Raw genomic sequence first — 14,340 nt, forward strand, 5'->3', positions numbered from 1 at the left:
GGGCGAGAAGCCTACTCTGTGGTTTCCGACTGGCGTTCGCATATGCTGATGTTCTTCCAGTGGGATCCAATAGATTTAATGAAGAATAAGTAAAGGGTATAATAGTATTTGTAAAAATATGACTAACCAATTAATAAACATTCTAACAGAATAGGACCTATGTGTTTTTTAAACATAAAGTGGGGTGTCAGTGTTTTAAGGTTTTCATTTTGGGGTGCCAGTGCAATTTGCTCTAAAATAAATGGAACGTCTTAGAGAACGAAAAGTCACTTTCAATAATTAAGTCAATAAAAATAAGAATTCAAGGTCCACTTTTAAAAGAATAAATGCTCAAGAAGACAAAAAGGATAATGTCGTTTTGAGTAATTACAGAAGAATAATGGCTGGAAATTTAAAATCTTACCGTGGTATATATAGTTGGTCCATCCCTCAGGTAACAGTAGACACCTCACAACCCTAAGATATCATTGTATTTGAATGAAGGGGTGGAGATAGCCTCTTGGTTGAAACTTGATCAACAAGTTAACTGGTCTGTTAGACAACTTGAGGTCTCATCGTTGAATTAAAGGATCAGCATCAAATTGTCATTGATGTGACATCAATCCCCAACGAGAAAGATAAAACGTGAGGACGTTGTACTCTAGGTTGATTTTGGACGAATGTGAAACTTCCTCACCAGCCATGAGCATTTAATAATTATCATTACATTAAATGTTGAAATTAATGTTGTGATTGACGTTTGGGCAGAGATACGCTGAATCTCTTCTCAGCGTTACTTTTGCCCAAAAGTCCAAGGATGACAACTGGGTGTCACCACAATACCCATTTCTTAGTGAGCATTCTCTTGAGAAGTCCCTAACTGAGAAGCATCAAGCGAACCATCTTAGACTAGGTTTGAACCCTTGATTTTATTTGGATGGTTCGTTCTGGTTCAGTAGCTTGAACCATATTGAATATAACAGCATGATAGTATGATACATATACTAATATTTTAAACTTTATACATACTAATATATATATATATATATATATATATATATATATATATATATATATATATTTATTTGGTTGCCAACCCCGGTTTTCAAGGCTTTTTCCTGACTAATTTGGTGTTCGATCCTGGTCGCACACCTGGCTGTGATGGGTGAGTCTCTCAACGAGAATTTTTTACATCCACAAGGTTTCGATACCGAAAAATTGCTTAAGCGGACCAAGCTGTTTACCAGTTGGACCAACCCCGGTTGGTGGTTAATTATTTAAACCTTACTTTTCACGTTCCCCCAAATGCCCAAATATAAATGGCAAGAATTGAAAATTTCTCAACCGTAGCCAGCTACGATGTATAAAACAGTAGCATAAGTGTAGGTCCATAACAAGCAATGCAGAAGTGAGTAGCCCACCTACTCTATCTCCCGAACTCATGCTCCTCGCGCTCCAATTTTCTCTCTTTTCTCTCTCTTCGCAGGTTTCGCGTAGATTATCTTTCGCCGCCGCGCCAACCGAGAACCGTCCTGCTCTCAAGGGGGAGTGTCATTTTCTTAGTGCCATGTCATCATCTTTCACACCCGTATCTTTCTCTCGATTCGCTCTTATAATTTCTCATGGCTTCCTAATTTTCTTCGTTTCATTGACTGTCACCAACAGAGATATTGACACAGAAAATCGTACGAAACACCAGCCGCAGCTGCAGAAACCCTAGTCTTTATAGCAGATGGGCTGAGAGAGACAGAGAAGAAGAGATGAAGGAATCGATGGAGGAGGAGGAGGAGGAGGAGAAGGAGATGATGATGATGATGATGAGAAGTGCGAGTGACAAAGAGAGAACAAAGATGAGAGAGCGGCAGCGAAGATCCATCACCACCAAGATTTTCAATGGCCTTCGTAAGCATGGCGGTTACAATCTTCCACCGCGTTCCGACATTAACGATGTACTTCGAGAGCTTGCTCGCGAGGCTGGTTGGGTGGTCGAACCGGACGGCACTACTTACCGTGGTCCTTCCTGGTTCAACCACAACCACCACCACCAGAAACAACAGCAACAACAAGTCTTCCTCCGCCACTAGTTCTGCTCCCAACGTAATATCACATTTTTCCTTAAATTTCTCTTATTGCATCTATGCTTTCATTTGTTTGATTTTCTGTAGTCCATTTCTTTGGTTTCTGATTCCTTTGTCAGGTGGTGGTGGTGGATCAGCATTTCGCTCATTATCACAGCTGCTGTCTCGCCGGAAAAGGTAGCAGAACCTCAACCCCAACGAGTAGTTTTGGCGGCGGCGGGGGCGGCGGTGGTGGCGGAAGTGGTGAATGCTCCACCACTGCTTCACCTGGCAATGTGCAGGATGTACTCGATACTACGCTGCACGGTTACGGTTCTGTGCGCAGTGGCGGTGGGCCCCACACGCTCTACCTGGGTGGCCCACCACCCAATCTCGACTCACCAGTTGTGGATCGCTTCTGTGGAGATGGATTTTCTTCCGGTGGCATTTTTGACGTTGACGGAACAGGGCAACACGCTCCTGGTACCGTTGATGCGGCTCCCTATACCAGTGGGATGGCCAGGATGATGACACGTCAGCAATTCTACTTTAGCGAGTCTGGGGCTTCTAGTGAGAACTCGCCTGTGGATTCTCCCTATCATGGACCCCACTGAAGCTTCAACGGTGTGCATTAGTCCTCTACTGCCTCTCTCTATTTCCGTTTTTGGGCAGCCGTTGGATTAGGTTTGAAAGGCTCGAGTTTCACGTTTTTCTAAAACTTCATTTTTTGTACTAAGCATGCAGGAAACTTCGTCCAAAGTCTATGACAAATTTCATCCACTATTTGTAGTCTACCCATTGAGGGGTTTTTTTTTAATTATTATTATTATTTTATATATATATATATATATATATATTTTTTATTTTTTTTTTTTTTATATATATATATTTATATATATTTGGAGAGAGAGATGAGGCGAGAGATATTACATATGCCATAGAGTTGACCCTTAGACTTTTTACTAAAGGTGTTGATCATTATCAATGGAGCTCTAGGTATAGGATTGCCATTGAGTTTTGATGACTATCAAAGAGGGCAGAGAGAGAAGAGGCGTATGAATTTGAAATTTGAGAGCAATTTTTGAGATTTATCAGTAGTTTTTTATTGGGCTTTAATTGCAATCTTAGATAATTAACTATCATGAATCATGTGTTCCAATCTTAGGTACTAATTGCAAGAAATTGTAGGATAATGAGTTATAGATGTCATAGGTTTGACTCTTATATATATAAGTGCACCCGTAATGTAAAAAACTATAAATCTCAGAAAAGAATCGATTATAAAGAAAACACTGCCTCAAAAAGAAATGGGATAATTACTATTGTCTCCTTGTACTTTGGTTTTATTACTAATTAAACCTCTTTCTTTATGAAATTATTATTGCCCTCCTCATTTCTAACGGTGTTACGGTGTTAAGTGATTGTTACCATCAAATATGTAATGTCTATTTTGCCTTTCATTAAAATTAAAAAGTTAAAAAATATGACATTATCCTCATTTTTAGAAACTATATTGAATATCAATTATATCCTTACAATCTTATATTTTACAATAAATTTTGGCTTTGGTGGGACCATACACTTTGTACAATGGTTAGCATATATGAGGAGATTTTCAATTTTCAACTTTGAATTACATTTGATATTTCCTAATATTTTAGTTTCTATTTTAAGTTTTATTTAATCACATATTTTCTTTATTTGGCGAATTCTTTTTAGAGAAAATATATCAAGTCTTTTCTTTATTCGGTAGTGTCTTTTTAGAAAAGAAAATTTAATTTAAAGTTAATTTTTCTCCATAGTTAATTACAGATAGTATTATAACTTGCAAAAGAGTAAACAAGTAAAGAGATAATTGTAGGGTTATTTTTGAGTTTTTAAAAAATATATAAATGCCACATCATCAGTAAACTAACTGAGCTTCAAGGAAGGGTGCATTAGTAATTTTAGACAAAGTTAAAGGTTGGATTAGCAATTTTAAAAAGTAGAGGGGGATAAAGTAGTAATAAAATCAGAGTACAAGGGGGCAACTGTAATTATCTCAAAAGAAATTGTTGTATTTAAAAAATTATTATTACCAATGAGTCCATTCGGTTGAAAATGATCAATACTTCTCAGTGAAAGGTTGGGTTCGCTTCTTCTTTGGTGTTGTCTCTTCATTTTTTATGTTCGATAATGCATAATGTAATCTGAGATACACTATTGGGATATCTTGTACTTTTCAATATGCACCATAGGAATTTCTTGTATATCTTGTACTTTTCAATATGCACCATAGGAATTTCTTGTATTTTTTAAGAGATTAGTTGTAACCCTCATGCAACTTGATTTAGGTTTTTCCATGCATAAAATAATCTTCACGAGAATTGAATATTTTAGGCATGTTATCCATTTAATAGAATCTAATTCTTCGGTTAAGTAGTTAATACATCATATGCAGCCATAAAGATTTTGACAAACATGAAGCTTTGTGAAAAGGATAAAGTATGAAGCTTTGGCACCAAAGAAATCACTTGTATATGTTCTTAGGGATGTTGCTATGCAAACAAGATAACTTAAGAGCCTGTTTGGTTACATGAGGCTGGAGATTTCAAATCTATAAATTTGAAATCTATAGAGTTATAATTTATAAAATTAGATGTTTGGTTGTGGAATGAAATCTGTGGATTCATCCTAAAAAACTATTTGATCGACGTGATTTTTGTGAATTTGCAAATGTATAGCTTTTTCGAAATCTCTGGATTTCACCCCTTACCCATAAATCTACAGATTCACGTTTTTAGTGTAAAAAGGTGAATCTCTAGATTTCATGGTATAATTCTCAGATTCATGAATCTAGAGATTTGAAATCTCTAGATTCATGTAAACAAGATAGCCCTAAAATACTATAATTAAAACTAAAACGAAGAATAATAATAAATCTATTGATATAACTTTTTTACCATATCAAGTTATTGAACTCCCCAATGTATATTATTAAATCTGAGTAACTACTCCTATGATGCATTCCGGCCTTATTTCTTTAATGGAGGAACCCCTTATTTTGTACAAAACATGACTGTAAATTCTTTTCGGGTTGCTTTGGCACTATTGGTTTCCTACAATATCTCAAATTTGTCCGACGGAAATTTCATCATCCTATGAACGATGAAATAGATTTTTGATTTTTTTAAGTAGACAACAATGAATAGATTAGATCAATGAATTGTTATAACCAAATATCATGCTGACAATATTTCAACTCCCTACTCATGATAAATACATTACAAGAAAGAAAAAAAAATATGCATTGCTTATTATTAGTTATGTTGAAGAAACATTAGTTTACATGGAGCCCACAAAGTGAAACAATCTTTCATACCTCTTGTATTTTTCTTTTATTAAAATCAAACAGAAATTTCACGTAAATATATTGGAATTAGTACAAGAGATACCGATTTATTTTGGTTCACCCTAAGGTAGGGCTACATCCATACTATACATAGGCTCAAAACCCTAAGCCATAATAACTATTCATGGGCGAAGCCCAAACTACAAAGGAAACCTCGCAATACAAAGTGATGTAAGGCCCCTATTAGCCCGAGGGCGCTGCCCTTATACCCCCCCCGGGCAGCCTCCCCAGACCTCTTGCTCTTGCACTATTGGTTTCCTACAAAGTCTCAAATATGTCCAATGGAGGTTCTATCATATGAAGGATGAGTAGATTAGATCAATAAATTGTTATAAACAAATATAATGCTACGAGATTTTAACTCCCTACTCATGATAAAATACATTACAAGAAGGAAAGAAAAATATGCATTGCTTATTATTAGTTACGTTGAAGAAGAAACATTTGTCACATCCACCCACCGGTTACCCTATCTGGCATATCCGGGATGTGATCCACAGCCCCGAAGATCCATAGTTCAGGGACCACATAATCCACATCGACGATAATACAATCATGAACAGATAATAATCATAAACTAACAATGAATGATCATGGAATTCAGAAATAAGGTGTCGGACATAATCGAGTGCGGAAATAAATATCAAATCGGATAAATTAAGAAGCGTTACGGCGGAATCCACTCCTTCACCAAACGGAAGTGAGGTCAAAATTTAGTTAAGTACAAGTCTCAAGTTATAAAGGTAAGTTAAAGTTATTACAATTCTTCTAAGTATACTATCATAAAAGAAGGGGTAACTACTCATAAGTCTCCTCCATAATAAATATATCTTCTTCAAAGTTGAGGACCATGGAGACCCAACATGACTGCTCCCATACAACTCCGGGGCTAGACCACGGTACGCCCGGTAATCTTCTTCGGTATGGTCACCGAAGTCTTCAACGTAGCCAGCCTCCGGATGGTAGTATGAGGTATCTGGGTCCGCCTCGGGGAGGGTGCCATCCGAGTAATCACCCAGTAGAATAGCCTAACAAAATATTGCAACGAGAAAGGAATGAGTTCAAAAGAACTCGGCAAGGAAGTTATCCCACCACACATAAACCACAAGATAATCATAAAATGATGCAGATGATATGAGGCATATAATGCAATATGACTTTATTCTAAGTATGCTGGTCATCTATGGTAGACATGCTTTAAGTCATAGCACCATACTTCTTTAGGTAGTCTCAGTCACTCATCACCGGGGGGGAATTGGGTCCTGCATCCCTCTCGGACAAATCCATGGTTGGGGTTTCGGTCACCGCTCTCTCACATCACCGTTTGGTCTAAGTATTGGCGCATGTCGGGTATAGCCTAGCCCAATGCAAGTCATCTACTTAATCATATCATGCCAGTTCCGAGATACTTCCATTCCTCCCCTCTCGGGATCCTTTCCGGTATCCTTCACACTAGAGTCACGGATATTACTCACCGGACTCATCAACCCTATTGGTCATCCACAAATGGTAAACGGGAAGCTCTCACGTCCCTCTCACGGATCATTTCACCGGTCTTGAGTGCCCGTGAACCCAAGTCTAGCCATTTGTAACCCTACCAATAAATGACCCCTTTCGGGTAACCGTAATGCAATTTATGTCCTCTCACGGAGTGGATACCGGTCTTGAGCGCCCACAAATCCACACTACTACCACGGGTTGTTCGGTCTCAATGCCCTTCCGAATCGGGTCCGATATGATAGGGACATCCTAGCCATACATCTAGACCAATCCTATGCATGTCATTCAATAACCCGGAAAGCGCCAATGGACACCTTCGGAGAACATCCCATACTATTCCTTCCGATGTCCAAGGACGAAGCACGGTAGGGTACCCCTCAATCCCAAGTTATACTTAAGCAATCACATGCCCAAGTTCATCATATCAGTTCACAAGATACAACGTCATAATAAACATTCAATTCATGACATTGACATAAGTCATCATATATTGAAACCGATAAACATGATAAAACATTGGAGTAATATAATGTAAACACAAAGCTACTGTTAAAAGACATATGTAGCAAGTCTAACACGATAAGAATATGAAATAGAAACTATATTTACTAGGTTAGGAATACCAAGTCAAGATTTCCATATCCTAGGTAATTACATCGATAACTATCCTTACCTTGAATCGGAGAAGAGAATGGTTCAAGATCACAAGCGATGGCCCAAATAGTCTTAAAGTCCTAAACAAGCATATATGAAAGGTTAGAGAAGAAATCAGAACAATCGGAGATCAAACGAATCAAAACTGGGCAAAAGTTGCGACAAGAACTCTATTGGTCGATACATTTGGTCGATAGTATCGACCAATAGTATCGACCAAATCAATTCCGGGACACAGGCGGCTCGGATTCTTGCCCAGATTTGGTCTTCGGGTCTCGGATTGACATGAAACTTGGAGGATAGTCTAAGCACAACATGGGGACACTAATCATCAAGAAACTTTCATAATCCAATGGTCCATTTGGAAATCCCCAAATTGACATATTAAGGTTAAGAGTTGTAGATCATGGCATTGGCTATATCTCAATGCAAATTAGGGGAAAACATGGGGGATTAGGTAGGGAATCGTTTAGAAGTAACATGGAGCACATTTGCAAGGTATAGATTAGGTTAATCATGAGCTTCATCTCAGTTTTGGTAAATAAAGCAAGTTGGTAAGCAATAAATCATGGAAATGTGTAGTCAATGATCATGAGGTGAATCAATCATAGTCATATCGGTGAAAACATCATTGTATGGGGTTTAGAAGGTTCATGGCAAGGTGTATGCAAGGTTGCAGCACCTTGGCCATGGTCCCAACAGTAAAATAGAGAAAAGATGAGTGAGAAAGTGATTAGGGAGAGAGAGTCATACCTTTAAAGTGGAACAAGAAAGTAGGAATGAGTGGTTGGCAATGATTGATGAAGAAGATGCTTCACCACTACCAAGGAGGAGTTCTTGGGAGGCTCTCTCACGTTCCAGATGTTAAAAACGCGAGAATAGGGCTCCAGTCTCGAGGAATAAATAAATAGAAAAGAATATTCCAAGAATCTTTAAATTCGGGCTCAGCGAGACTTGTTGGTCGATACCTTTGGTCGATGGTATCGACCAATAGTATCGACCAAAACAATCTCTGCAGAAATTTTACAGAATAGTTCAGCAACTTTAGGTGCGGACTTGGAGGGCTATACAAGGTCAAATTGCATGGGGTTTTCTCCTACAGTTCACTCAAGAGGTCTAGTTTCAGGGAGTACCTTCGGATTATGCACAGGAGTCCGTTTGCTATTTCAACTGTCTCGCTCTTCATCAGTGCGCAGATTCTAACTTAGCACTGGTAATGTGCTCAAGGAAGGAGCAGCATCATCAATGTCCATAAACTGGAATCCTGACATTACGTCATCAACCAGTAGGGCCCATAAGTCCCTCCTACCACCACTTCGGGTCTTTGGACCTACAAACATAACAATGACCGGGTCGGGTCAAGGTTAGGTAAAAGCTGGATTTTACAACATTAGCTCACATGGAGCCCACAAGTGAAACAATCTTTCATACCTCTTGAATTTTTCTTTTATTAAAACCAAATTGAAAATTTGGTGAATCCCTAAGGTAGGGCTACATCCATAATATACATAGGCTCGGAAACCCTAAGTCGTAATAGCTATTCATGGGTGAAACCCAAACTACGAAGGAAACCTTATGACCCAAAGTGATAAAAGGCTTCTATTGGTCTAAGAGCGCTACCCTTACACCCTCACTAGGCAGCCTCTCTAGATATCTGCCCGCTTAAACCCTCGCGTGCATTGAAGAAAAGGTCATCGTGACGTAATTTGGAGAGATTTTGCTCAAAGTTATTTGATTCATAGGCCCCAATAGAGTATTTATAGTTAAAATCTAACTAAGTTTCACTCAGACAAACTCTAGACTTATTATAAACATAATCCTATTCTAATTAGAAAAACCTCAGTCCGATGTTTTCAATACATCGGCAATAGAATATAAAGCACGAACCATACCCAACAATATTAATATTCATAGATAATAGAAAAGAGACTGTATTGTGTATGTTGCTAAGGGTGTCAATTGGTATGGTTTTTGTAATTCGGTACAGTTTTGGTACGATATCAACTTTGAATACTAAAAATTAGAACCGTACTGTACCGATTTTACACGGTACGGTACGGTTTTGGTATTTACAAAAATGGTTCGGTACAATTTCGATATTAAATCAATGCGGGAAAACAGTTTAAACACGGTATCTAGTGCGTTATAATTTTGGTACGAACAAACTCATGCCACTTTTGTTATTAGTTCATTAAGATCCTAATAAAATTGTGATCAAACAATCGATAGAATATGATATTAACAAAGACAAAGTTAGTAAATCTAATTAATAGAGACAAAACAAGTAAATTTAAGAAGATGAGTGAATGACAAAGCAAGAAAATCCAATTAAGAATCGGGTAAAGGTAAAGTGTTTTAATTGTAAAATTACATTTATATCCATTAATTTGGTACCATACCAATTCGGTACGGTTTCGGTACATACCGACGTTATGAGTACCTAAAACCAACACCATACCGAAGAAATTCGATTTTAGTATGTATCATACCGTAGCGAATTAATCAAATTTTGAACGGTGCGGTATGGTACAGTTTTAGGTGGCACGGTTCGATACGGTTAAATGGTTTTGGTACACAATTGACACCCTTATGTATGCATGTGCCAACACAGAGCTGTTCTAGTGGTGAAACCAACACCTTGAAGAGATCATGGGTTGGATTCTTGCTAAGGCATATTAATATCTCTATCTCCGATACAATTTTATTCAACTGTTACAATTTCTTAAAAGTAAAAGTGAAAATCAAACCGATTAGGATCCACTAAGAATTGTTTCGCATACGGTCTAATTTGAACAAACTTAGGTTTATTTTTGTATTCTATTCACAACCTGTTTTAAGCATGGTTTATAGTGAATGGTTTAGGAAACAATAAGGCATATTTACTAGTGTTACCTTGAATTATAACTTAATTACTACTTTACCAATATATTTTGAAATTAATGATATCTTCAAGTGTCATTTGTCAAATTCAATTAATTGCCACATCTTTATATTTTTTCAAAAATCCTAAATATAAATCCCAAATAACCTGGAAGTTTCTCATTTCTTAGTCATCTCATTAAGATCCGGTTCTCTGAAATCTAAACGACATGAATACAAGGGAAATCATATATTTTTCCAAATGATGGTAATATCATCTTTTGGCTTCTTTATTGAAACAAATTCAACTTCAACAGCCTCTTAACACTGCTAGAAGTAAGATTCAGTTAGTAATTAAGCTCGAAGTAGTTATCAAAAAAAAGCAATAGTATGTTCATGACAATACTGAAAACCATAATTGCAGCTCTTCTGTTTGTAATTTTAATTAGACTGGAATAATTTCAAGGCAAGGCAATCCATGGTTAGGGCAAGTCTGATGTCAAGAAAACATGAAAATCCAAGTCTGAGTAACTAATTTTGTAATTTGTGAATTATCGTCTCATTTTTATCAAGAATGGATGAACTCTTTGTTTGGTATAAAACATACGATTGTCTATATTTTTTTCGAGTTGCTTTTGTGTTATTGGTTTCCTACAATGTCTCAAATGTGTCTGATGGAAGTTCGATCATCTTTGAACGATGAATATATTAGATCAATGAATTGTTATAAACAAATATCATGCGGACAATATTTTAACTCCCTAGTCATGATAAATACATTACAAGAGGGAAAAAAAAATATGCATTGCTTACTATTTAGTTAAGCTGAACCAACATTAGTTTACATGGAGCCCACAAGTGAAATAATCTTTCATACCTCTTCTAATTTTCTTTTATTAAAATCAAACTGAAATTTCTGATAATGTGTTGGAATTAGGACAAGCAACCAAATTCGATCAAATAAAAGCAAGAAAGGAAAGAGACATGGATTTATTTTGGTTCATCCTAAGGTAGGGCTACATCTAGACCTGTAAATGGATAGCCGAAATCCGCCTCCGAATTCGCATTTGTATTCGTTTAAGGGTATCCGTATCCGAAAATTTTCTTACCGGAAAATATCCGTATCCGTCCGCTAAATAACCGGATTCGGATTCGGATAATTGCTTATCGGATTGGATAATATCCGGATAAATTTTTATCCGGATAAAGTAAAGTGTTTAACATTTTTTCTTTAAAAATAAATGATAATCGGATTCGGATACCGGTAATCAGATTCGGATAGCGGTATTCGGTAATCAGAAATTAGAAATTTATAATAAAAAATGTAAAAAAGTGACAATTATTAATCAATAATCGGATATTTTATCGGATCGGATTATTATCGGATATCCGATAAAGTTTCGGATTCGGATTCGGATACCTTCTCTAATTTTTTGCCGGATTCGGATTCGAATTCGGATAGCGGATTTGCTATTCGGATTCGGATACCGGTGTATCCGAGCCGAATCCGGTCCGTTTACAGGCCTAGCTACATCCATAATATACATAGGCTCAGAAACCCTAAGCCATAATAGCTATTCATGGGTGAAGCCCAAATATGAAGGAAATCTCGCGACACAGAGTGATATAAGGCCTCTATTGGCCTGAGGGCGCTGACCTTACACCTTCACTAGACAGCCTCGCTAGACCTTTGCCCACTTAAACCCTTATGTGCATTGAAGAAAATGTCACCTGCAATAGAACATGAAGCACAAACCATACCAAAGTACCCAACAACATCTATTTTCATAGATAAAAGAAAAGAGACTGTAACCGTGTATACATGTTCCAAGTACAGATTCAAAAAGTGAATGGCGTTCAAATAGATCACTGAACCCTTGTGCACTAATGAAATAATCTGCCTGATTATCATGGGGAAGTGAAGTACGGAAAAACTAAAATTATGAGGAAGAGAAGAATGGTAAAACTCATGCAAGGCTTCCACCATAATAAGTATTGAAAGGAGCCATAATGCACAAGTTTTTGTTGAAACGTTGTTGAGGAATCTGCAAATACACTTGATCTAACAATTTTTTTCTGAGAGCTTAAACGTACCAAAGGTACTTTCTTTAAGGTATTTAGACATCCCGATTTATGCAATACGAGTTCTACAGTATCTTCATCCCAAGATCAGTTAGCTCAACCTTTAAAGTTGCATTCTAGAAAGGTTACTTAAGGTATATCAGGTAATGTTCACTACTTGACAGAACAACAACAGGGAGAGAAAAAGAAAGGAGGAGGAAATTCGCTTTTTAGAATGAACACCAAAAAGAGTTTATATAGAGCCCTAAAGGCTGCTGGTGAAAGGGTAAAATCACCTCTCTTCTAGAGGGTAACTTTCAGCTCAACTCCCTTCAAGAAGGTAACTATCCAATTGACCTCCCACTCTCTCTAATAGCATCTCCACGTATTCACCCAAAATGGCCCTTCCGGATTAAGTCCCAAGTCATATAGATTTAATAATATTTATATACATCTATATAATCATGGTAGGGTCACAACAAGATTCAGGCTCGGTTCATGTCGCCCAAATTAATAATACACAGGCCCTTACTATATATAAATCATATAATTAGATCCTCTCAACCCAATGTGGGACTAAATAAAACCATGGATAGAAGACACCATTAAAACAGATATTTATATAAAATAACATTAATAAGTTTTAAACATATTTACAACAGTTTTATCCTCTCTTTTTTCAGAATTTGTATTTATTCTTGAACTAGTGAATAATAAGTCACATATAGTGATTAATTTTTGAAGTTACACCAAAGCCCTGCTCTCAAGGGTGTCAATTGGTGCAACTTGTAATTTGATTCAATTGTTGCGCTTACAATTTCTTAAAGTGAAGTGAAAATCAAACCGATTAGGATCCACTAAGAATAGTTTCGCATATGATCTAATTTCAACAATTTTTGTTTATTTTTGTATTCAATTCTTAACCTGTTTTAAGCATGGTTTATAGTGAATGATTTAAAAAATAATAAGGCATATTTACTAGTTTTACTTGTATTATAACTTAATTACTACTTCACCAATTCATTTTGAAATTACTACTTAGACTTCTTTTGAAATTACTGATATCTCCAGTTGTCATTTGTCATAATTAATTGCCACACCCACGGAAAAACATATCGGCGATTTTCCGGCGAAATAAATAACTAATCAAAACCGACATTTCACAACTTTGTCGGAAAATCGCCGATTTTTCGGCGAAATTTCCAAAGTTTCGCTGATTTCGCCATCAAAATACACAATTTTTCAGTGGATCACACCTCAATGGGGGTTATTAATGGCGGTGGCTCTGAAGATTTACAGAGCCCTGAGTTTTCGTCGTCGGAGGAGGAAGATTTGACAGAGGCTTTCAAGGTGTTTGATGAGGACGGTGATGGCTTCATCTCTGCTATGGAATTGCAGATTTGCCTGCAACAAGTGGCGGCGAGGGCTGGAAGACAATGACTTTGTGATTGCCGTGATCGATCGGGATAAAAGTTGTGGCTGGATATTCGTTGCTGTTGGTGACGCCGATTGGGCTAGTGATGGTGAAGAAGATCGCAGGCAGAGAAGCATAGCACAGCACAAAGAGAACGGTGTCAAAGCTATCAATTTTCTCTTACTCTCCTTTGAAAATTCATATGGGTTCGTCACCTATGAAGAAGAAAATGGAGAAATATGGGTTACTCTCACTCTCTCAGCTGGTGCTGAGTCTGCTGACTGTTGAGAAAACTAGGGATGCCTAAGCCCTGAAGGCTGAGATATGGATTACCTCCGTAATTTTATCGCCGATTCTCCGGCAAGATGAACGATACTTCGTTCCTTGGCCACACCTTGATATTTTAAAAAAAATCCCAAATAACC

Source organism: Hakea prostrata, chromosome 9, assembly GCF_041222555.1.
Source record: "Hakea prostrata isolate BN-2017 chromosome 9, UWA_Hpros_2, whole genome shotgun sequence".
NCBI lineage: Eukaryota > Viridiplantae > Streptophyta > Magnoliopsida > Proteales > Proteaceae > Hakea > Hakea prostrata.